Source organism: Nicotiana sylvestris, chromosome 6, assembly GCF_000393655.2.
Source record: "Nicotiana sylvestris chromosome 6, ASM39365v2, whole genome shotgun sequence".
NCBI classification, from domain to species: Eukaryota; Viridiplantae; Streptophyta; class Magnoliopsida; order Solanales; family Solanaceae; genus Nicotiana; species Nicotiana sylvestris.
Window position 1 is genome coordinate 19,270,790 of NC_091062.1, and position 25,381 is coordinate 19,296,170.

Consider the following 25,381-nt stretch of genomic DNA (forward strand, 5'->3'; position numbering starts at 1 on the left):
ACATGCTATCAATTCAGAACTCAAACTGAACTGAAACCACAAACTAAACTATAAATGTTTCTGATTCAAATCCACAAATAGCTATACTTAGTTCCCAGTTGGATTCAGACAGAACTTCACACAAAAACCATAATATGAATCAGATTATTACCATTCAAAGTTAAACTAATTGGCGACGTATATCGACTCGACCATACTAATTGTAACATATACAATTGAAGCCAATGATCAGAAATCCAACAGTATCAACATGTGATTCAAATTGTACTGACTAAACAAGGTTGCACTGGGGACTAATTAATCAACCAAATTTAATTTCAATTGATTGTACAGCTTACACACATACACACGATCAGTAAATGCAGAGAAACTTGACCAAATACAAAAATCTGGGCAAAGTGGACAGAACAGTTGACAAAAATTCAAAAATAAATCAACTAAACATTTGGACATGTGAACAAACATTCAATTACAAAAAACACATGAACTGATAAAAAAAGAAAGCAAAAATACCTTAAAATCTTGAAAAATCAAACAGGCGCTAACTCGGATTTGAATCGACCTTTCTTGGGGTTGAACAGACTTTAATCGAAGTGTTCTCAACTGAGAACACTTTGATTAAGGTCCATTAGACCCTAATCATCTGGTTCAAACGGACACAGATCGGACATCAGGACTTCTAGGGTTCCTAAGGGCAGATTTGGCATTTGAGTTATCCTGGTTGGATTCGGACCAAACCAAACCTGGTTTGGTCATGAGGGAGGTCCGGGGAGTGTCTAGTATGATTCTGGGGTGGGTTGGTGTAGATCGAAGTTCTGCTCGAATCTTCAAATGAAGATTCGAGAACCTAGGGACTGATTCGAACCAAGCGGTTGGTGGATTTGTGTTCAGGGTGGTTGAGTGGTCCTAGGGTGTTAAGGTGGTGGTCACCGGTGTCCTTGCCGCCGGGTTTAATGGTGAGGGGAAAGGGGGCGGCGTTAGGGTTCTAAGGGATTGGGGTTTGGTGAGGACGACCTAAGGGCAGAGGGGGTCTGGCTAGGGGGTGTGGGGTAAAGGGATGGGCTTATATAGTAGATGAGTGATCAAATCCTGGCCGTCGGATAGAGTGAGATGAAGGTCCAGGATCTTTCAGCTGGTGAGGAACGGTGTCGTTCCAACTTAAAGGGGGTTGGGTCGGTCTGGGTGGAATGGGTCGGGTCCAAACAACGGGTAGGTGTATGTGATATTGGCCGTTGATCATTCTGAGATCAACGGCCCAGATCAAGCAATATCAAAACTACGTCGTTTGGAAGCCCCTGGGGTCATCTGGTCTGGACCGGGCAAGACACATGTTTTGGGCTTGATTTGGTTCAATTGAGTCGGCCCAATTCTAATTTCAAACCCATTTTCTTCTTTTAATTTGATAAAAAAAAGTAAATTCCTAATAAAATGTAAAAACCAAAAAACTAAAAATCACACAAATATTAATTAATACTCAAACAACAATTATCACTCACATTAAACATCCAATTGAAATAAAATCACTTAACGACAAAAAAAATAGAATAAAAGATGCATATTTGTGATTTTCTTTTATAACCGAATTATGGTTTAACTACACACGACATATATTTTTTATATTTTGTTTGATAAAAAATAAAAATGGACAAGATCACCAATAGCTCACAAAAATGCCACGTAAATTCCAAAGATTGTACAGCAAGACCATTTGCTATTATTTTTATTTCTTTTGGAGTGATTGTCGCGTAAAACAAAAATCACATGCTCACAAAGAGAATGTGATATTTCTTTTGGGTTGGTAATTTGTCGGTTTGTGATGCTTTAACCAAGAACTAGTGTGTGGACAGAAGTGTTCAATTCTTTGGAAAATTGAAATAATGAATGTGCTATACCATATACATTTAGTATCTTACCATCTTGAAATGATATAATTTATTGTTAGCTTACTCCAACTAGCTTAATATTCTTGTACTCCAAACGCATCCACATCCATAATTCATGACCTTTCACAAATTGCCCGAACTTAAAAAAATGAATAACTTATGAATATCGTAGCATACTTTAGGCGCGATTAATAAACCATCGTGATTATGGGTACGGTTCCTGTGACATAATTACGATGCCTAATTCCATAATTCGAGTGTGCATTTCATGTGACCCGATCGTAACAACATTGAACAATAATAAAATAAACATATCGTGAATCGTGGGTGCATTTTATGTAGCGTGGTTTGCAATGTGTTCCCAAAACGGCAAGTGTACGACAATCGTAACTTGTTCAAGAAATAATTTCATAAATCCTAAAAGCGGTTTAAAATAAATAAAAGCAGTTATAAAGTTAAAAAAGCACAATAGGTTTAAAATGTGTAGTAAATCAGATAATAGGCCAATTATAAATAGTTTAAGCGACCGTGCTAGAACCACAGAATCCGAGAATGCCTAACACCTTCTCCCAGGTTAACAGAATTCCTTATCTAGAATTTCTGGTTCGCAAACTTTTAAATAAAGTCGAAAATTTCCTCGATTTGGGATTTTAAAATAAATTGGTGAATTGGGACACCAAATAAATTATTCCAATTGGCGACTCTGAAATTAAATAAAATAATCCAATTTCGATTTATGTCACTTTAATTGGAAAAACTCCCTTATATTACCCTCAGGTGGTAAAAAGGAGGTGTGACAATTTTAAGTATTGTAACCCCATTCTCTTATTTATTGCCTCTTCTATGTTATAGTGGGGTTATTTAACTTGCCGGGGTGGTTGGTTTGGTTTCGAGTGAGTTTCAGAGTGAATTGGGACACTTAGTCCCAAAGTTGGAAGCTCAATTTGAAAGAGTTGATTGGAGTTTGACCATTGTGTATACGACTTTGGAATGGAGTTTTAATGGTTTTGATAGCTTCGTATGGTGATTTTAGACTTAGGAGCGTGTTTGGATATTGATTTGGAGGTACGTAGGTCGTTTTGGCTTGAATTGGCGAAAGTTAGAAAGTTGAACGTTTGGAAGATTGAGAAGTTTGATCGAGAATTGACTTCATTGATATCGGGGTCAAATTCTAATTTCGGAAGTTGGAATAGGTCCGTTGTATCATTTATGACTTGTGTGCAAAATTTGAGTTTGATCGAGATTAGTTTGGTATGAAGCGGCGTTAGTTTTAGAAGTTGGATGTTCATGGTTTCAATAGGTTAGAATTGGGTTGCAATTCGTTGAATCAATGTTTTCTGCGATTTTAGGCTTCGAGTAAGTTTTTTATGTGTTTTGGAACTTGATGGTATGCTTGAACGGGGTCCTGGGGGCCCCGGATGTGATTCAGATTGAATCCGGGACCTTCTGCGACTTGGTAGGAAATCTGCCCCGCTGAAGATCTGGTGCAATCGCACCCGTACATTTGGGCCACATGTGTGGTACTACAGATGCGGCCTGTGAGTCGCAAAAGCGATTTGGGCCAGGTGAGTTGTGACCGCAGTTACGGTCCTTCATCCGCAGAAGCGGACTCGCATAAGTGAGCCATGGTCCGTAGAAGCGGAACTGCAGAAGCGGTTTGTGACTGCAGAAGCCGAAGGTCCTGGCTTAAGTGACAGATGCACATGCGATGGAATTTCTGCATGTGTGGAGTAGCAGATGCTGCTATTTGTCCACAGAAGCAAAACCACTGGCCAAAAAAGGTGCAGATCGAGGCTTTTTTCCCATTTTTCATCTTTTGAGTTAGAGATCTCGATTTTGGACGATACTGATAGATATTTTCACAGAGTTAATTAGGGTAAGTTATTTTTACTCAGATTTGATTATTGTATATGAATCCATCATTGTTTTTACCATTTAATTATTATTTTGAGTTGGAAAAATTGTGAAAATTTCCTAAGCTATATTTTGAGGATTTGAAGGTCGATTGAAGTCGAAATTGAATAATTTTAGTATGGTTGGACTCATTATTGAATGGGTATTCGAATTTTGTAAGTTTGGTTGGGTTCCGAGACACGATCCTTTGAGTTGACTTTTTGATTTTCTTTAAAGATTGCAACTTTATTATTCGGAATAATTTTCTATGGTTTGTATTTATGGTGTAAAGTTATTTTGGCTAGATTTTAGCCGTTCAGAGTTGAATATTTGTAGAAAAAGCTTACTAGTGGATTGAATTAGCTTGTTTGAGGTAAGTATCTTGCCTAACTTAGTGTGGGGTTATTACCCTTTAGGATTGGAGTTGTTTGTGTTAGTTGTCATACGTGAAAGGTGTGTACCCAAGGTGACGAGTGGGTACACGCGCTATCTGTGGTAATTAACCGGTTTAGACTATTTAGATTCTTTTCATGCCTTTAACCGTATTGTTATAATATATTATATCATTCATCGTTAAATTATCCTTACATGCTTTATTTGACATGGTTAAATGTTTGTCCCATCTTTTACTTGTCAATTGCGCTTACATGCTTAGTTGATGTTCTTGTTTCCTTATTACCTTGTCAATTATTTAACTATTTATCAACCTTACTCCAAATTGTTATCTCTTGGAATATCTTCATGTTGAGTGTTGGTGTTGAAGTTGTAAAATTCATTATCATATTGAGGCAAAATTGTTTATTGTTGAAATACCATTCTTGTTAAGCTATTAAATTTCAGTTTGCTATTGTTAAGACTGTTGTACACATTGTGGTTGAGCCAAGGGCTGTTTATTGTAAAAACATTAATATAGTTGATTCTTTTGGCAAGTGGCAGTATTTGGGCTCTTGAGGTACGAGTTATGATATGTTAAAATATTGATACGCATGCGATGGTATAAGGATAGTGGTTGATACACATACGGTGAGATAAGATGGTCTTGACATGCATGTTACTAGTAAAGAAACTATTTGAATCCACGCGGTGTGATAAGATGGGCTAAAACGCGGGTAGCTATTTCGGAAAAATGATTTTCAAAACTATTTGTAAAGCTCCCGCGGTGATATAAGGAAAAAATTGTGATTGTGAATGTGAAATGAGATACAAGGCGGTACCTCAGGCATGATTCTTGTTTTTATTTTTCATTTACATCAGTTGTGCTTATTCCGCATCGTTTCCTTGGTATTCTTATTATGTGTTCCTCCCTTGATGCCTTTATTGCCTTAAATTCAGTGTAGCTTATCTTGCTGTATTTCTTCATTGTATCATTTCCTTGTTTCCATTATTGTACTGTACAATACCCGTTCATCTTATATTATTATTCTAGTAGGTTTCTTAACCTAACCTCGTCACTACTCTACTGAGGTTAGGCTTGATATTTATTGGGTACCATTGCGGTGTACTCATACTACGCTTCTGCACATCTTTTTGTGCAAATCTAGGTACCTCATACCAGGTTAGGCACCAGTGAGTTGAGCTTTTAGATCGGAGACTTCAAGGTATATCTGCGGCATTCGCAAATCTGTAGCCCAACCTTCCAGCCCAATCCAAGTAGCCCTTCTAAAATCTGGACGCAACCTGTTTGAAATAACCCGCCCCAGTCCCTTTAAAATCCTGGTCGTTGATCTTTGTCGTTGATCTTAAGAGATCAACGGCCCACGATTAACCCCCTCTTTTAATTATCCACCCAACCCTAATCCTCACATTCACTCTGCCCAACCACCCTAAAACACTCTCCACTCCCTTCTCTTTCATTAAACCTAGCTGTCACACCCCAATTCCTCTCCGATTCCAACCTAGAGATGGAATCTACTTATGATATACTTACCTTACTAATATTTTCTCATTATTGATCGTCCATTTATGGTGTTACTTAGGTGCTTGCCTAAATTTGGCAAGTATCACTTCTGAGATCGGACTAAAATGGCTCAAATCTTTGATCTTGGTCATTATTCCGTCTATATACGCTCAACAAAGAGAGATTTGCACTCTTGGTTTGAGTTTCAGACGATTTAACCCAATTATTTGAGGCTCCCCATCTCCTTTACTGATTTCGATTTGCATGTGATATTCTCTTTCCTTATTTGTGCTTAATTGCTTGTTTTCCATATTTGTTCTTTCAATTTCTACTACTATATAAACCCCTCCCAATTCCCCTTTAAGACAGACCTTTAATCGCTAGATTTCACTAAAAATTGGAGCTATTACTTTATTGTTCTCTCATTCTCTAGTTCTATACCTTGATTCTTGGCCGGCTGAAAGCCAAGGCCACCGGAATTCGATTTTTTAGCCTTTTCTTGATGCGAGCACTGCCCGGGGTTCTTGTTCTTAATTTCTTGACACATTAAGATTATGGGTTCTTGTTCTTTGTTGATATTTAGAACATTGTGGAATTTGTTCTTTGTTGTTGTTCGTTTAACTGGTAAGTCATTTGGATTTTATAACTTTTCTTATGTGTTCATGATTCACATATTCTATCTCTGAAATTCATGGCCTAATGTATTTTTGGTTTGCTTCTGTGTGCACCCTTGGAAGCTTTGCACTTGTTTTGAACCCCTTTAGCATTTAATTTCACCTAAGGCTGTCAGTTCTGAGATGTTATTTAAATATGCTTCACCTAAATGATTTAGACCCTCTTAAGTTCAATGTGTTGATACCTGAATGTCTACATTTGCAATTTTAAATGAGCTTGCTTTCCTACTCTATTCTAAATTCCTATAATGGCTAACTCGCATCTGTAATGTGTTATAATCTATGTTAAGATCTTCACTATCAACTATGACTTGCTCCCGTGTCAATGTGTTCCTCAGCATGCCTTTGGTTTGCATGATTCTGTAGCATCAATGATTATTTGGGACCTTTGGAATGACTATCTTAATTTGTGTTTCCCTACCATGTTTGATATTGTTCTGCTTCATGATATAAGTTAACATGGATGTCTTATGATATAGTGATGAATCCTTAGCATAATTTAGACCCTTAAGCTTTAAATCTTCAAAGTTAGTTCCCTAATTAGACTTGTTAGGTATTATGCACCTTTGTATGTTAATCTTGTAATTTTAGGGAATTTGTTCCTGCCCTAAATATTTCAATGTGTTTCTACCAATATGTCACTTCTTGCTTAGTGTTGAACTTGTAATATCAACTTGCCTCTAAATCTTGTTGACCTTCTTAACTAGCATGATCAATTATGTCATGTTCGCTTCTAAAACTATAAGTGCATCTCTTGAAATTTTGTCCATTAATCATTGTTCTCTCACTCTCATCCATTATCTATAGTATTTTGAATCTGTCACTCTTAGTCAGCTGAAAGCCAAGGCCACCAAGACTTTCATTATTAACCTCCCTAGTGTGAGCACTGCTCGGGGTCCATTTGAGAGCCTTGTGAACTCTGACACACTAGGACTTGAGGTTCTTTGGCCACTCTCCTTACTACTGAGACTTGAGCTATCTCTAATACTCAATTCTTTCCTCATTCTATCTACTGAATATGCAAACTGGTTTGTTTAAGTGATTTAATGTATGGTCATGTGGTCAATCTATGGTTGTTTTGTTTTGGCTTGGGTTCCTCTATGATTTCTAGGCTATGCTGATTAATATGGTCCTCTGTTGGGATTTGGGTATGCTATTTGTGAAAAAAGTCTGTTGAAGGCCCAAGCAATACTGGGTATCTCCTTTTGGGCTTGTTATAGGCCTACTGCTAGTGCTTGTACAATTTTTGTAATTACATTCATCATTGGGTCTGTAATAACTTTGTAATAAATAATTGGGGGTGTTAGTGAAATTGGGAGAATGGGTATACTCTAATATTTACATGCAAGGGTAGAAAATATGCCCATAGGATTCATGTGATTTACTTGTTATCTGACTTGCTGTATATGCCATTTAACTTCTACTGGTAGAAACCATGCCTTTAGGAAACCCACACACTCACATAACTTGTCTACCATCAAAGCACGGGTGTAAACACTCAATTTATTCTACCGCTAAGTGTTACTAGACAGCATACGAGAAATAAATGCCAATGAACTTTCTTTAGATTTGTATAAATATAGCATATTCATTAGATACCATGCCTATAGGATCCCACTAGCTTATGTTCTCTTGATTTTCACCTAGAAATCATGTCTCTATGACCTTAATTAACCAATTAGCTACTGCTATTGTTATCATAATGCTCCGCCTAGATAACATGCTTATAGAGGTAAATTGTTATAAAATCGAAGTTCGATTGTCAATTGCTAGAGATCTTGCCTATATGACACTGTCACTCGCTTAATATTGTTTATCCATTTGTCAAGGCTGGGTTCCCAGAACTATTTTCTTTTGCTTAGCTACGCTACCACTAGAAATCATGCCTATAGGACAATGTCACCTTTCTAAAACTAGTATCTAAAACTAGTGTTAACAGCCTTAAAGCTCACAAATGGTCTACTGCCTCCTCGTCGAAGCCACTAAAATCTCACATACAAACCATGTCTATAGGGCTTAATAATTTTTTGATCGGCCTCAGATCTGAAACTGCCCAACGTCTAATATGAGAACCTGTTTGGCGTGGATTTGTTGCTTAAGTGTGGAGGCTAACTTGAGCCCTTAAATGCCCATATTTGAAGTCCAATTTGTTTTGTATGTCGCCTAGTTTTCTCATTTTTGAGCAGCATAAGCAAAGTCTAGAACCACCCTAAGTAGAGGTCTAATGCCTCCTGGACCATATGCATGGGATGGGTAGTGCACGCATAGGCATGACTTAGAATTGAATTAGAGCTCTTTTAGGTAAACAACTTTAACATAGTAATCGGGTAGCAGGAGATGATAGTCTATGCCCTCTGAATAATATGAGTAACTCCCTACCTCAAGGGAGTTGTGAATTATTATTTATGTTGCATGGGGTGATCCTTTAGGCTAAAAAACTTAGAACCTCCCCCCCCCCCTCCTCCTTTCTTTTCTTTGTACATTTATTCATCTAATATAGACATTATAGTTATATACTTGTGATCCTTATTTGTGTCATAACATATTTATTTGACCCATACTCTCTTTGTTTATCTTCCCTAATTGTAATCCACATATTCTTAAGTTCAACCGGGACCCATAGTTGTGGACCTCGAAGAATGCCTAACACCTTCTCTTTGAGATAATTTGAGCTCTTACCCGATCTTTGATGGCGTTAACTTGTCAAACAGAGTTATCTGCATGATAGGTGCATTAAATGGCGACTCTTTTCTTCTTTTAACAACCTATCTCCCTTCCAAAAGAGTTGTAACATGTCAAAGATTGCTTTCGCGAGAAAATGGGGCATGATAGCATGACGACTCTGCTGGGGATTTACACTTAGGCTCTTATCATAATAAACTTGGCTTATGTGGATTATTTTCTTTGTTATAAAATGCACATCCATTTTCCACCTTTATTTGTTTAAATTTTGCTATTACATGCACACCCCTTTCCCTTTCACCCTTATTTGTTCAAATCCTTTATAACATGCACATCCCTTCCCTTTTCCACCTTTATTTGTTTAAATTTGTTGTAACATGCACATCCCTTCCCCGTTCACCATTATTTGCTATGACTGCTCTTTATTTTGTTTAGAGACTACTATATCATGCCTCTCCCATCCCTACTCCCTTATTTACTCTATTACATTCTCGCACATATTCCACGAACTAACTTATTCCTTTCCCTTTCTTTTATGTTGTTCATGTTTTACCTTAATACCGTATTTACTGCTTTTACATATTTATCATGCAAATATTTGGCAATGTGTTATTATCTTGGCATAAAGCATGCTCTACATCATACGTCACTCGTGCCAATTATCAATATAGCGGCGCTTGATGAGTGTTCGCGCTCTTCCATATTACCCCTTTTAAATTGGAAAGGCTTATTTGTGGTAGACTAGTCGATCAGTGGTACAATCGATGGTCCCGTTCCTTTCCCTCTCAAGTTGTCCGCTTGAGAGTATCGGTCTAGACCATTCTAGAAACCTTACTCCAATATAAAATGTACATGCATCATGTTGAACCTAGTACGGGCTAGAACATTATTAATGTGATAGCCCGCTAAGATAAGCCTTGTCCAAAGTCCGAGGGATTTCCTCAATCCCAATGGACACTACCATGTTATGTGCATTGCTTGGAGAAAATATGCCAATATGTTGATCATTATTGTGTAAATAGTCAAATCTGGAGGGGGAAAGGGGTTAACCTTATTTGTTTGCAGAAAATGAAGCACGAAGTCCCCAGGTTCGGCATGGTCCAAAATATCCCACCTATGCTACTTGATTGGTGGAAAAATCTCGCGCCAAGCGACAAGAATCACGTGAGAAGGGTCCTTGGTAATTTTTCGTCTTTGCTAGACATCCGACCAAATAGGGCATTGATCGAGGCTGCTACTATGTTTTGGGATGAGAAAAGGGCCGTCTTCCGCTTTGGTGACATAGAAATGGCTCCTCTCCTAGAAGAAATAGGAGGCTTTGCTAAGCTACCATGGGATAATTCCGGCGCTATTAGTGCCAGAGAATCGCACCCCTCGCAATTTTCTAAAAATGCTAAGTTTCAAGAAAAATGATGAGTTGCTTTGTCTGAAGAAGTCATACATCCCATTTGAATTCCTTTATGAGCGTTACAAGCACAATAAGTCATATATTCTTCATCATAAGGAACTCGCCATTACTTCTTTTGGTTGGACGCACCGTCAAGTTTATGTGTTTATCGTCTACTTCTTGGGGCTGTTGATATTTCCATGAAAGGGGGGAAGTATTCATACTCGCCTAGCCATGGTCGCCAGAACTTTGATGGAAGGCATCGAGGGACAGGCCTATACTGTCATCCCCATAATTTTAGTTGAAATGTACCACACTCTAGATCAGTGCAAGCAGGGATTCAGGCACTTCGAAGGTTGTAATATGCTACTACAAGTTTGGTTATTGGAATATCTTCAGAGTGGAGAACGTCACCAAGAGCTTTTGAAATGACCATTGAATGACTACATAGCTTACCACCACCATAGAAAATGACATTTATCCCAGACAGGTTTGCACAGCCTGGAAATGCTGTGAGTTGGGTGCGTTTCTTCAGCAATCTGGCAGACGAACAGGTACGTTGGATGTTTGAATGGTTTCCATCAGTGAGTTCATCATCAGGTCAAGAGAGACTACTCATCTTCTACTGATCGGGTTGGGGGGTATCTATCCTTATGATCCTATAAGGGTAATGAGGCAAGTGGGAAGAAAATAGGTTATACCTAGTTTTTCCAACATGGTCCATTACAAAGCAGATTTTAAAGGGGACATCATTCCATTCAAGTTCGAGGCACAACATATGTAGACCAAGAAGGTTATTATGGAAAAGGATACCATTGAGCCGGACAAATATCATGTCGGTCATGTGTATTTCTACCCATCATGGCTGGTAGACGATATAGCAGGAGACGTCAAGCTGGGAATTAATTTAAAAAACAGGATCATAGATGATGCTACTGAAGCACAAGTCAAGTATGGGAGGTTACGTAAAAGGGTCTTCGAGTCTGAAGCTAGGCATCTAGAACAACACAAAGTGGATATGGAAACAATCAACGAATGGAGGGAAATTTCCACTAAGTCAACAGAGAGATTTGAATATTTGGAACAAGGGTTGATTGATCTTGAGGGAAATATGAGGAAAAGGCTTTCAGATTGTAAAAACACGAATGGCAATGAAGGAGGGCATCTAGCAAATGCTTACCTATTGTTGGATATGAGCGACCTGGGGAACCTGATTGATGGAGTCAAGAGAGAAAAGCACAGGGAAGGTCTTTTTGGGACCAAGTAGATTAGAAAATGATGTTCTTTACTACTTTCTAGCTTAGTTTTATATTTCGATTGTAAAAAGGCTAAATGGAATTAGTAACTTTCTTATTATTGTCGATTTAGTAAGGATTTGATTCATTTTTGCATTAATGAAATGATGCAATTATTGGCATCAATTTTCTCCGAGTCTATGTGTCTCTTAGGCCTACCTCAGGCACCACGAGGTACCCCAAATTAGGATGCAGTTTATTATGTGATTTTGCAAAATGTATTTAATATTGCGAGCATTCTTTCAATACCCCTTACTGACTTGGTTACCTTTTGTTTGTTTTTCTTTCTTTTGATTATTCCCCTTCCCCAAAGTTGGTTCGTGCATACTGGCATCATCCGCATATGCACCAGATCCACAGGTCCTCCACCTCCTCCTCCACCAAGTGATCATAAATCCAGAAGCAAAGGGAAGTGAAAAATGGACAATTTAAGCGGTATCAGAAATTGGGGATCAAGAATAGGTTGTGGTGACCGAAGTTTGTTTAAGCGGTATCTTGATCCCATCTTCTATGGTTTGTTTAAGTGATTTAATTATGATGTCATTTATGCCCAGATTACCGAAGTTCATCAAAGAAATCCCATTTATGTGGAAACTTTACCCCATACCCCACAACAAACCCTATATCTACCGAAATCAACTGAGAAGGACCTGCTCATTAAGAACCTGGCGGAAGAACTCAAGAAGCTCACTGGCAGAGTTCAGAGTGTCGAAGGTGGAAAGGGCATTGAAGGTTTGAATTATGAGGACTTCTGCATTCAACCATATGTGGAACTTCTGGAGGGTTACAAACCTCCCAAGTTCAAAATAGTCGATGGAAATGGTGATCAAAAAGTGCATCTAAGAATATATTGTGACAAACTTGTAGGAGTTGACAAAGATGAACGAATCCGTATTAAGCTGTTCATGAGGAGCCTCATAGGAGATGCTTTGTCTTGGTACATCAGTCAGAACCCGAAGAAGTGGGTTAAGGGGTCACCAACACCTTGTAAAAGGGGCTCCAATTATCCTACTCAAGTGCAATAATATCTTCTCTCTCTTTCTCTTCTCTAATTTGCTTATTCCCCTTGGCTCAAAGCCATTTATATTCGGCCATTCTTCTTGTTTATCACTTGGTACTGGCCCAAGGTCGCCTCCGTATTCATCGCCTCTTATTTGTTCTTCACTATATTGCTCAATATTGGTAACATAGAGCCTTGCTTGATCATATCTCTGCCTGTTATCCTATTCCCGACTACCCTCAATAGCTCAAGCTCGGCTCGAACCTTGGCTCCGAGGTCCTCATCGACCGGTTTTGCATCCGGGCAACAGTCCCCTCGGTTTGGTTATTGTCTCGTTTTAGCTAGCTTTTCATCATTATACTTCAGTTCTTAGCATCAACTGCTCTAACAACTAGCTCAGGAATAGATCACGTATTTTTAGTATCCCATTTACAAATTTAATTGTTGTGACCATTTTCACGGTAAACACTAGGGTTTCACAGACAAATGTTAGAGGGTTCTTAGAGTATGTATTCTAGAGACCTGTGGGGTCTTGTTCACTACTTTTCAGTTTACTGGAGCTGCCTTTAGCTGGTGAGAGGCATATGATAGGCATAGGTTGGTTGGTGCAGCACCCCTTACTTGGCAGGAGTTCACATTCTCTTCTTGGAGAAATTCGTGCTGCAGTCTCACAGAGAGGAGTTGCACAGACAGTTTGAGCAATTACGTCAGGATGATAAATCTGTGATGCAGTACGAGATGAGGTTTTCTGAGTTGGCCTGTCATGCAGTCTGGTTATTTCCCACTGATATGGAGAGGATCAGGATGTTCATTAATGGTGTCACATGTCAGTTACGGGTGCTTATGACTAGAGAGAGTGTATCTAGTGCTGCTTTCGATGAGGTTGTTGACATTGCTCGACAGATAGAGATGGTTCGCAGCCAGGAGCGGGTTGAGAGGGAGGCCAAGAGGTCTCGTGGATCAGGTGGTTTTAGCGGGGTTCCTTCTAGAGGTCAGTTCTATCAAGGCAGGGGTCGTCCTTTCAAGAATGCTCAAATAGCTCGCCTAGTTCACCGTGGTGCATCATCTGGACATGGTTCACATAGTTCTCATCAGGGTCACCCATCTCTCAGTGCCCTTCCAGCTCAGAGTTCGTCCCGTGCTCCATCTATTTAGGTTTCATCTATGCTAGGTCCTTCTACTAGTTATCCCGGTGCTCAGAGCTCCCTTCAATCCCCGTCACCAGCACCAGGGGGTTTTTTTGCGTGCGGGGAGTTTGGTCATGTGTGGAGGTAGTGTCCTTATCATCATGGAGGCTCAGCATAGCAGAGGAGTCAGGCTGCGTCTTCTGCACCAGTTGCCATACCACCCGCATAACCAACTCGAGGTAGGGCCTAGTCAGCTAGAGGTCGCTCTAGAGGGCGAGGCTGATCAGGTGGAAATCAGGTCCATTTCTATGCACTCCCTGCCAAACTAGATGTTATTGCTTTAGACATAGTGATCATAGGTATTGTCTCAGTATGTCACCAAGATGCTTCTGTATCATTTGACCCTGGTTCCACCTATTCATATGTATCATTGTATTTTGCTCATTATCTAGATATGCCTCGTGAGTCTTTAATTTCATCTGTAAATGTATCTACGCCGGTGGGCAATACTATTATTGTGGACCGTGTATATCAGTCGTGTGTAGTGACTATTGGGGGATTGGAGACTAGATTTGATCTCTTACTGCTTAGAATGGTTGATTTTGATGTGATATTAGGTATGGATTGGTTGTCTCTATGTCATGCTATTTTGGACTGTCACGCTAAGACTGTGACGTTGGCAATGCTAGGGTTGCCACGGATTGAGTGGCAAGGATCCTTTGACTATGTTCCCAGTATAGTGATTTCATACTTGAAGGCCCAGCGGATGGTTGGTAAGGGTTGTTTATCTTATTTGGTTGAGGGATGTTATTGTCGAGACCCCTACTATTGATTCTGTTTCGGTGGTACAAGATTTCTCGGATGTGTTTCTTGCAGACCTGTCGAGCATGCTGCCCAACAGGGATATTGACTTTGTTATTGACTTGGTGCCGGGCACTCAGCCTATTTCTATTCCTCCGTACCGTATGGGGCAGGTTGAGTTAAAGGAGTTGAAGGAGCAGCTTCAGGAACTCCTTGAGAAGTGGTTTATTAGGCCTAGTGTGTCACCTTGGGGTGCACGGATTCTATTTGTGAAGAATAAGGACGACTCAATGAGAATGTGCATTGATTATAGGCAGTTGAACAAAGTTACAATCAAGAACAAGTATCCTTTTCCATGTATTGATGATCAATTTGACCGGCTTTAGGGAGCGAAGGTGTTCTCCAAGATTGATTTGAGGTTTGGGTATCACCAGTTGAAGATTCGGGACTCGAATATTCTAAAGACGGCTTTCAGGACCTGTTATGATCATTATGAGTTCCTTGTGATGTTTTTTGGGTTGACCAACGCCCCAGCTGCGTTAATGCATCTGATGAGCAGTGTATTTTACCCTTATCTCAACTCATTTGTTATTTTGTTCATTGATGATATCCTGGTGTACTCTCGTAGCTAGGAGGAGCATGCCTAGCATTTGAGGATTGTGTTGCAGCGGCTGAGGGAGGAGAAGCTTTATGCCAAGTTCTCCAAGTGTGAGTTTTGGCTCAATTCAGTGGCATTCTTGGGGCAGGTGGTGTCCAGTGAGGGTATTCAGCTGGATCTGAAGAAGATACAGGCAGTTCAGAGTCGACCAAGACTGTCCTCAACTCCAGAGATTAGGAGCTTCCTTGGTTTGGCTGGTTATTACTGTGAGCACGTGATTTTTGTTTGCGCGACAATCACTCCAAAAGAAATAATGGCAAATGGTTTTGCTGTACAAGTTTTGGATTTTACATGGCATATAATGGCAAATGGTTTTGCTGTACAAGTTTTGGATTTTACATGGCATTTTTGTTAGTTATTTGTGATTTTGTTCGTTTTTATTTTTATCAAACAAAATACAAAAATGTGTCGTATATAGTTGGACCATAATCCGATTATTAAAAAGAAAAATCACAAAATATGCATCTTTTGTCCTATTTGTTGCTTTGGTGTGATTTTACCCACTTTAAATATTTTAATATGTGTAATAATTACATTAAGTTGTTAATTAATGATGTTTAATTTTATTTAATTAGGTTTGTGTTTAAGAATTAGAAAATAAAAGAAAAAAGGGGGTACAAATTGGTCTAAAATCGGATTGGGCCCAGTTTTATTTTTAAATCTGAGGCCCAAAAGTAGCCAGTCCAAACAGCCCATCTGCAGGCCACCAAAATGACGTAGTTTGACACCAAAACTACGTCGTTTCAATGCCAATCCATCTCGACCATCAAACCAGATTGATTCAACGGTCCAGATCTCTCACCCGTAACCCCATTACCCGACCCTTTACCCGAACCAACCCAACCCCTTACTAAGCCAAACGACACCGTTTGGATGAATCTTTGAATCCAGGCCGTTGATCTCGAGTGATCTAACGGCCAAGACACAACCATCCATCCCGTATAAAAGGCCCCATATCATACCCTGCCCCCCCTATCCAAGACCCCCTGCCTTCGTCCTCATCCCTTTTCCCCACGAAACCCTAGCCACCCCCTTTCCCTTCACCATTAATCCCGGCGGCATGGATGCCGGTGACCCCCACCTTGACACCATAGGACCGCCTCATTACCCTGAGCATAGATCTGTTATCCTTTTCCCTCGAATCAAACCCTAGGTTCTCGAATCTTCATTTGAAGATTCGAGCTGAACTCGATCTACACCGATCTGCCCTAGATTCATACCAGACAGTTCCCGGACCTCCCTCGTGACCAAACCATGCTATGTTTGGTCCGAATCTAACCAAGGAAACCCAAAACCGAAATCTGCCCTCTAAGAACCCTAGGAATCCTCATGCCCGGTCTGTGTCCGTTTGAGCCGAGTGATTAAGGTCTAATGGACCTTAATCAAAGTGTTCTCAGTTGAGAACACTTCGATTAAAGCCCGTTCAACCCCAAGAAAGATCTATTCAAATCCAAGCTAAGGTTTTCTGATTTTTCAAAGTTTTAAGGTAATGTTTGTTTTCTTTATCAGTTCGTTTTGTCTGTTGTATTTGAATGTCTATTTAGGTGTCCAAATGTTTTGTTTAATTTATGTTTTGAATGTTTATCAACTATTGTTGTCCACTTTGACCGAACCTCTGTATATGGCCAAGTCTTCTTTCATTCACTGATAATGTGTGTATTGTGTAAACTGCACAATCAACCGAATTTGAAATGAGTCGATTAATTAGTTCCCAGGTTCATTTTTGTATTAACAGTGCAATCTGAACCCCTTGTTGATACTGTTAGATTTCTGATCATTACCTTCGACTGTATGTGTTACAATTAGTATAGTCGATTCGATACGTGTCGTCGAATAGTTTCAGCTGTTTGAATGTTAACAATTTGATCTGTTTCTGATAAGCATTGTCTGAATCAAATTGAGAATCGAGTTAGCTACTTATAGTTGTTGATTTGAATCAGAAATTTAAGGGTTTGGTCTGTAACTGCAGTCTGAATTGGTAGCATGTGCACTTGTGCACAACATGTGCATAAAGACCCTTGTTAAGATTAAAATAGTTTAACAGCATATGCTGTCAGATTATATTCTTGCTGCCCATGTCTGCTTTTAGTTTAATAAGCTAATTAAAAGGGCTGTCAGGAATCTCATGGGAGGGGTTTCATATTTTAAAATTTTGAGTGGAAAAACAGCAAGAAAGATAGGGGGTTTTGATGTGTTTTAACAGGCTGTGAATAGCTGATGTTAGGCTATAAAAAGAGAGACTGTATTTTGGAGGATAGGGACTGATTTTGGGAGAGAGCACATATACAGACATATACACAAGAGAGAAAAACACACAGAAAAATCAGAAACTGTTTCTTCCTATTGTTGTTTGGGCTTCATTTGTTTTCAGCCTTTTCAATCAGTTCTGATTCTTTGAAGTTCCAATTGAGTTTATTGGTTGAGTGTTTTCATTGGTTTATTATTGGTTTTGGTCTGCCTGGAGTTCTGATTCTACTTCATTGTGTGTTGCTGTCATTTGGCTACCTTTTCTATCGGCTATAGTTGCATTCTTGCATTCAAGCTTGTTCTGTTGTTACCAGTTGTTACTGCTGCTGTTTCTATAGCCATTGTTACTCTACTGACTTCTCTTCTTCTTCTGTAAGCACTTCCAGGTACACACTTTCGAAACCATGTTTGTTGAAAGTTTGAAGTTTGAAGCAGAAATAAAGAAATGAATGTTTGTTTACTTCACAATACTTGTGTTCAAAATAGGTTGAATGGTAGTTGGCCTGTATTTGTTTAAGTTAGTTCCAACTGCAATTGCTCTGTATGAATTAACACACATCCTGATTGACATGAACTATTAGATAGTATTGTTTGTTAGATCAGACGTATTTTCAATGTGTATAACCATTAGGTTTTGATTTAGCTATGACAGTATAACATAGAATCATGGCGAGCATCTGTATGTATTTTTGTCTAGACCTCTGAACTGTCAAATCTGTTATATTTGGTCCCATTTGATTTCAAGATAAATGTACCCCAAGCTAATTCTTATGTGGTGTTACGTTAACAGGGTGGCCATGTACGCCAACTCTCTTGTTAGATTCCTTGTTTCGATATAGGTTCGATATGGGTTTCGATATAGATTCATTGCTTCAAAATAATGCGACAATTTTGAGGAAAATCAATTTAATAGGCATGATTTAGAGTAAGAGGTTTTGGCGTCTAGATCAAATAAATTCCCAAATGAGCATTAATAATTAAGGATAATCCCAGCACTAATAGTCGCGGACGAGTATTCGTTTGTTCACATAATCATGGGGAGTTAATTTAGCTATAGGATGATTAATCATGTTTGATATATTGTTTCATAGTCTTCGATTTGGTTCATAATTTCTAGTAATGTTCCTTTCAATGAATGCGCTCCTCGATCTAGCATTTAATATGGTACACATCTTTTAAGCTTGTAAGGATTTAGGATCTTTTCTCATTTATTTTTAAAAAACAAAAGAAAAAATGTAGTCATGCTAAGATTATCCTTTTAAAAATAACGAGACGAGCCTCGCCAAATAAAAAATGCAAATTGCAGGGCCCTCGATAATTAACCATAATAAATACTTAGAATTCGGGATGGACTGTTTAGTGAATTTCACTGCCTTCCCCCAAAGATAATAATGTGTTAGACTCTTTAGGCGCGATTCAATTGAAATTATATTCTTAAATTCGGGTGCACATTGATGTGACCCAAATCCGAATCTCGACGGAGTCGAAATGTGTCGAACAACTACGGGTGCATTGATTGTGACGTGGTTCGAGATGCATTTTCACGACATTGCAATTCTATAAAAAAATGATAATAATAATAAAAGCGGTTTAAACTTAATAAAGGCACGCGGGTCGTAACATGTATTTAAATCAGATATTTAGCCATTATAACAATTTAAGCGACCATGCTAGAACCACGGGATTCGAGGGTGCCTAACACCTTCCCTCGGGTCAACAGAATTCCTTACTTAGAATTTCTGGTTCGCAGACTTCATTTGGAAAAGTCGAAAATTTTCTCGATTTGGGATTCAAGATAAACCGGTGACTTGGGACACCAAAAACCAAACCTTCCCAAGTGGCGACTCTGAATTGAATAAATAATCCCATTCCGAATATTGTCATTTAAATTGGGAAAACTCCCTCGTGCATTTTTTACCCTTCGGGGCTGGGCGCGCAAAAAGGAGGTGTGACAGCTCTGGCGACTCTGCTGGGGAATAGTTCCCAGAACCACTGGTTCAGGGTTTAAGAATTCGAGCTTAGAATAATTGTTATATTTGGCTTTATTATCTGATATTTATTACGTGTTTTGATATAACGTGCTGAATGTTGTCTTTTATGGCTTTGATATTATCTGAACTGTATATAAACTGTGTCGAAACCCTTCTCTCTTCACCTCCGGGGAGAAGCTCGCTGGTCGAGGCTCCCTATTCTGTTAGTGTCAATACCTGAAATAAGAAAGAGGACGGATAAGTTACGAAGCCGGACGGCCTTTTGGTTCCCGGTAAGTTGCCCCTCCTCGACTCGAGTTGTCCGCTCGGGTACATAGTCTAGAACATCTACCCAGGTTATAAACCTAGTATAACGAAACCTCATGTCGGATCCCTAGTAGGAACGCTTATCTGCATCATGTTGCATTTGACATAGGGGACTCAACACCGGGGTTGGGTCCGTCTAGGAAAGGCAACCTGGAATGAAAAGACCATCCTGCTGCATCCCGTTTGTTTTGCGCATCTATTTGCTTCAGATCTGCATGTTGAGCGGTTTCCGAAAAATTTTCAAAAAAAAAGATAGTAGGGTAGGGAGATAATTACTTATTCTTTTGAAAAAAAACAATGTCCAAGTAATGTCAAAACCTTACCGAAATTTTCTTTAAAATATATATATATATATATATATATATATATATATATATATATAAAATGAAAACAAAGCTTGTCTTTCAGTTTGACTATTCATTTTAATCACTTTCAAAATCCAAAATATATATAAATAAATAAAAAATCAAAAAAAAATTGTTGTTTCATTTATAGTACCTCCTTAAAAGATTTTCGAAATTAAAAAAAATGAAAAAAAAAGGGAAGTTTAAAATGTATAAGTATTTCCTTGGTCTCTTTTCAAAAAAAATAAATAATAAAAAAAAAAGCATATAACAACATTCCAGAAAAAATAGTTATTCTTCTTTTCTTTAAAGGATTTTATTTTTGTTTCCCCTATTTTGATCCGACCGAACTACGCCGGTTTGATTCTCACACGGTGTGAGATACGTAGGCAACTCTCATCGGGTCCAACCTCCCGTTTTGCAAAAAATCTTTAAAAAAAAATCTAGATAATTTTAATTTTTGAGTCTAATAAAGGTTTTTTTATCACCCTAAATAAATGTGCGGATGAGCACGATACAAAACGAACCTTTTTCAATAATGACCAAGATCCCTTTTGAGTTGCGATTATGGTTGAACGACTTAGACAAGGAGGGGCAAGGCAAAGTAAGGAAATATCTGAAAAATCTCTCGGATTTACTAGACATTCAGCCTCGGGGCGATATTATCAGATCATTGGTCACTTACTGGGATTCGGCACACAATGTATTTCACTTCTCAGACTTCGATCTCACCCCGACTTTGGAAGAAATAACGGGATACATCGGGGGTGATGAAGCTCCGTTAAGGTTCAAATACTTGATTGCACCTAGGGCCGTCACGGTACACCGGTTTCTGGATTTCCTGAAAATACCCCGAACATTTCACCATCCAGATCTTGCCAAAGGTTTCTGCAGTCTCCACCTCATGTATGCTAGATACGGTCACGAGGGTGGGTTCAATAAGCCGGATTTCAAACTGTGTAGTAAAGGCAACCGACAAAAGTGGGACGAACACAGGCTGTTAGCTTTTATGACAGCCTTCTTGGGTCTTATAGTGTTCCCAAGGAAGGACGGAAACATCGATCTAAAAATAACTGGGGTCGTCAGTACTTTGCTTACCCAAGATAAAAGTATGCTGGCGCCTATGATTATGGCTGACATTTTCCGGGCTCTCACCGCTTGTCGAGCCAAGGGCGACTTCTTCGAAGGATGTAACCTACTGTTGCAAATGTGGATGACCGATCATTTATGCCACCGCTCCCCGCTCTTGGGTTACGGTTCGCCCGAAAAAACTTGTATTGGAGAATTCTACACAAGAATCAAAGAGTTCAATTTACCTGAGGGAGTCACATCATGGACCTCATTTCTCCGAACTCTCACTGCTAGCCAAATCTAGTGGACGCTCGGATGGTCACCTATTGAGGAAATCATATACATGCCGGCAACCAGGCCCTACTTTCTGTTGATGGGACTTAAAAGCATCCAACCCTATGCACCATATCAGGTTTTGAGGCAACTTGGGAGATATCAAGTGGTGCCGAAAGATGAAGATCTGAGCCCAAGTGATTGAAATCAGTCCGGACGGTCGTTTCCCCGAATAAGAAGTTCGCCAAATCTGGAGTGAGTGCCAACATCTGATAGCAAGCACTTGTGTGATGGATATAGCAAAAGGGGAAGTTGCCCCAGGGTACCACGCTTGGTTCAGAGGCGACCTGTCTTGCGAAAGACCAGCTAAGAGACCGCATCTCAAAGATTTTGTAGAATCGTCCCAAGGGCAATGGAACTGGTTAGCAAAAGAAAAGGGGTATCGGGCAGAGATCGGTAATTTGAAGCTACAAATTGACAGTCTGAAATTCAATAACAGCATACAAATCGCGGTAGATCGAAGCAAAAAGAATAAATTGATCCAAGAGAATGAAGAACTTAAGGCCCAAATCCAAAAATTGAGATTGTCTCTTGATGAACAGCCCAGAAGTCGATCAGACCAGCAGTTGATTAAGGGTTTAAAAAGAGAAGTCACGGAATGGCGAGATGGTTTAGAAGAATCTGAAAAGGTCATGGCAAAGCTCAAGGCACAGTGGGGAACAAGAGTAGAGAAGCATCGCCGATACTTGAACCAATTGAAACGCGACCACGAGAAAACTGTTGTCAAAATGAAGAGAGAGATGGCTATACTTGAGATCAAAACAGTTAATCAGGCAGAGGATTTCCAAATTGAGAGCAGATACTGGTACGACTTGTTAGCCCAGATGAAGTCAGAAGTACGGCGACTGAAGAATCAGCATATACAGGATTCTCAGGTATTCAAAATGTGTAGCGATCAGATAAAACGCCTACTCGTAGAGAAGAAGCAAACCAGAGATAAGATCAAGGCCATTGTCCATGCCATCACCAGACGATGTCTACGATGTGAGAACATGACCAGTGTTACCGTCCTCTCGGCAGTGATGGGTTATGTCAAGTAGACCATGCATGAGCTGGAGCAGCTTGAGAGGGATCTCACACCTAGGACCGCGGCGAGGCCGAATGATGCCCTGCGGGCACCAATTTTCAAAACCATAATGTACTCATAAGTCTAGTCTGTATCTTAGCATCTTCTGCCTGTTTTTCCCATCAGTTTGTTTTAGTCTATTTTGAGTCTAGGTTTATTTTCAAAGTTTGCTCTTTCTTTTGCAAAATGTAGTTTGTAATAGACCGTTTCAACAATAAAAGGTGTGCTTCTTTTACGCTCATTTGTGTTTTTGAACTACGTAATGATCTGATTCACGTGGCATCCTGATACGTAGGCAATCCTCATCGGATCCGGTCGCGGTTTAACCAAAGAGAAAAATTAAGAAAAAAAAAAGGAAAATAATAAAAAGCCTAAAAGAATGCCGGAATGACACATGCTTTCGTCGCAAACATGTAGGAATCCATTTAACTGTATAGGTGCATCATGCCCCAACGTGAGATTGCCTATCTGTTATTTGATTCGAATTAACCGTTCGTTTGTCATTGAGTTCCTTCCAGGTTTTTGGAAAAGGCGGGTGGTTTGGTGAAAGTCTGGCCTCGCACTCATACTTCACGAGGTCGAAAGGGAGTGTTCAATTACCTATTGTTAAGACAGGAGGCAGTGCTCACACTTACTTCACAAGGTCAAAAGGAAGTGTAGAAATGTCTTCAGAGATTCGGTTGCCAACAATCCCTGTTTTCGAGGAAAGTTCTATCTCGGCTGTCCTCACACCCGAGTCCGCAACTGCGGAGGAAAATAAAATCCTACGGCTCCGCATGTTGGAAATGCTGGACGACTGGAATAATGGGAAAGAGCCGCCAAGTGTCGTCCCCGGATTCCCTGAGTTATTCTCCAGGACAAGCGGGACTTCTAATGTCCCCATAAATTATCCTACTACCCCGTTCGGGTACCCAGCCACTTCAGCCTTCTCTGCTGGATCACCTTATGAGTCTTATCCCCGAGTGTCAACATCGGATGTAAACACAAACATCTTTACTGCACCACCTTGCCCGATCACGGCCCAACCTGCTGCATACAAGCCGAACTTTGACTCATCCTCGTTTACATTCCAAGCACCGTCTTTCTCAATGGAACCAACTAGGTTCGCCACCAACACTAACCCTCCACAGCCTCAGTGCGAGCTTGCACCTGGGCAGGATCAGAACCCCAGAATTGTTGAACAAAATGAGATGGCCAAAAGAATGAGAAGCCTTGAACAGAGTTTGAAGAACATGCAAGGTTTGAGCAGACAGAAAAACGTCTCTTACGCCGACCTATGCATGTTCCCTCACGTACACCTACCAGTGGGTTTCAAGACCCCAAAGTTTGAGAAGTACGACGGGCACGGTGACCCCATTGCTCACCTCAAGAAATATTGCAACCAATTAAGGGGAGCCGGCGGAAAAGAGGAATTGCTAATGGCATATTTCGGGGAAAGTTTGGTAGGAATAGCCTCGGAATGGTACATGGACCAGGACATGTCCCGATGGCATGTCTGGGATGATCTCGCTAGGGGTTTTATGAGACAATTCCAGTATAACATCGACATCGCACCAGACCGAAATTCTCTGTCGAACTTGAAGAAGAAACCTTCAGAAAGCTTCAGAGAGTATGCTATCAAGTGGCGCGAGCAAGCTTCGAGGGTGAAGCCTCCCATGGATGAGGTGGAAATGGTCACTACTTTTCTCTAGGCTCAAGAGTCTAACTATTTCCAAAACATGTTGTCAGCCATGGGAAAGCCATTCGCAGAAGCGATTAAGATTGGAGAGATGGTGGAGAATGGGCTAAAAACGGGTAGGATTTTGAGTCAAGCAGCCATAAGGGCAACCTCCCAAGCCGTCCAAAGCAGGTCTGGAGGAATGGCAAGAGGGAAGAAAAAGGAGGAAACGGCTATGGCGGCATCAGAAACAAGGGAATATCGTAATCCCAGGCCCCGTTTTCCAGAAAGGACTCCACAACACTACTACCCTCACCAAAACATGGCATATGCTCCTCAACCATACATGGTTATGAACACCCAGCCTTATGTTCATCCGCCACAACAAGCCAACCGAGGCCAAGCTCCACCTCCCAGAAATCAGCCTCCATACCGCAACCACTATAACCCACAGCCTCCGCAAAATAATTTCCGTCCTCAGGAACCACCTAGAAGGCGAACTTTCACGCCTATCGGTGACCCATACTCTACTTTGTTCCCGAAGCTAGTCCAGTTGGGTTTCCTGCAGCCAGTCCCTCAGACAAGGCACAACCCGACATCACCTTCTTACAAAGCCGGTGTCAGATGCACCTATCATTCAGGGGCCGAGGGGCACGATACAAATGACTGCTAGTCATTGAGAAGAGTGGTCGAGAATTTAATAGAGCAAGGGAAAATAGTGCTAAGGGACGAGGAGGTCCCAAATGTGACTAACAATCCATTACTTGCTCACAATAATGGGCCGCTGATCGGAATGATTTGCGAAGACAAAGAATTTGACCCTGCTTTGAAAGCTATAATCGCCATTGTTGACGCAGGGAAAAGGCCTGAAACAGCCCAGAAACCAGAAAAAGGGGAAAAGGCCAAAACTGTAAAGTGCGAGCCCAAAAAGAAGGGGGAGAAGAAGGCGGTGCCTGTGAAGAATGGAGTTCTTTACATCCCACGAGGTCGAGCAGAAAAGCCGCAGAGCTTCGAGGTCAAAAGGGCAAAACCTATGTACATACCGAAAGGGGCCTATGTGGTCTGGGGA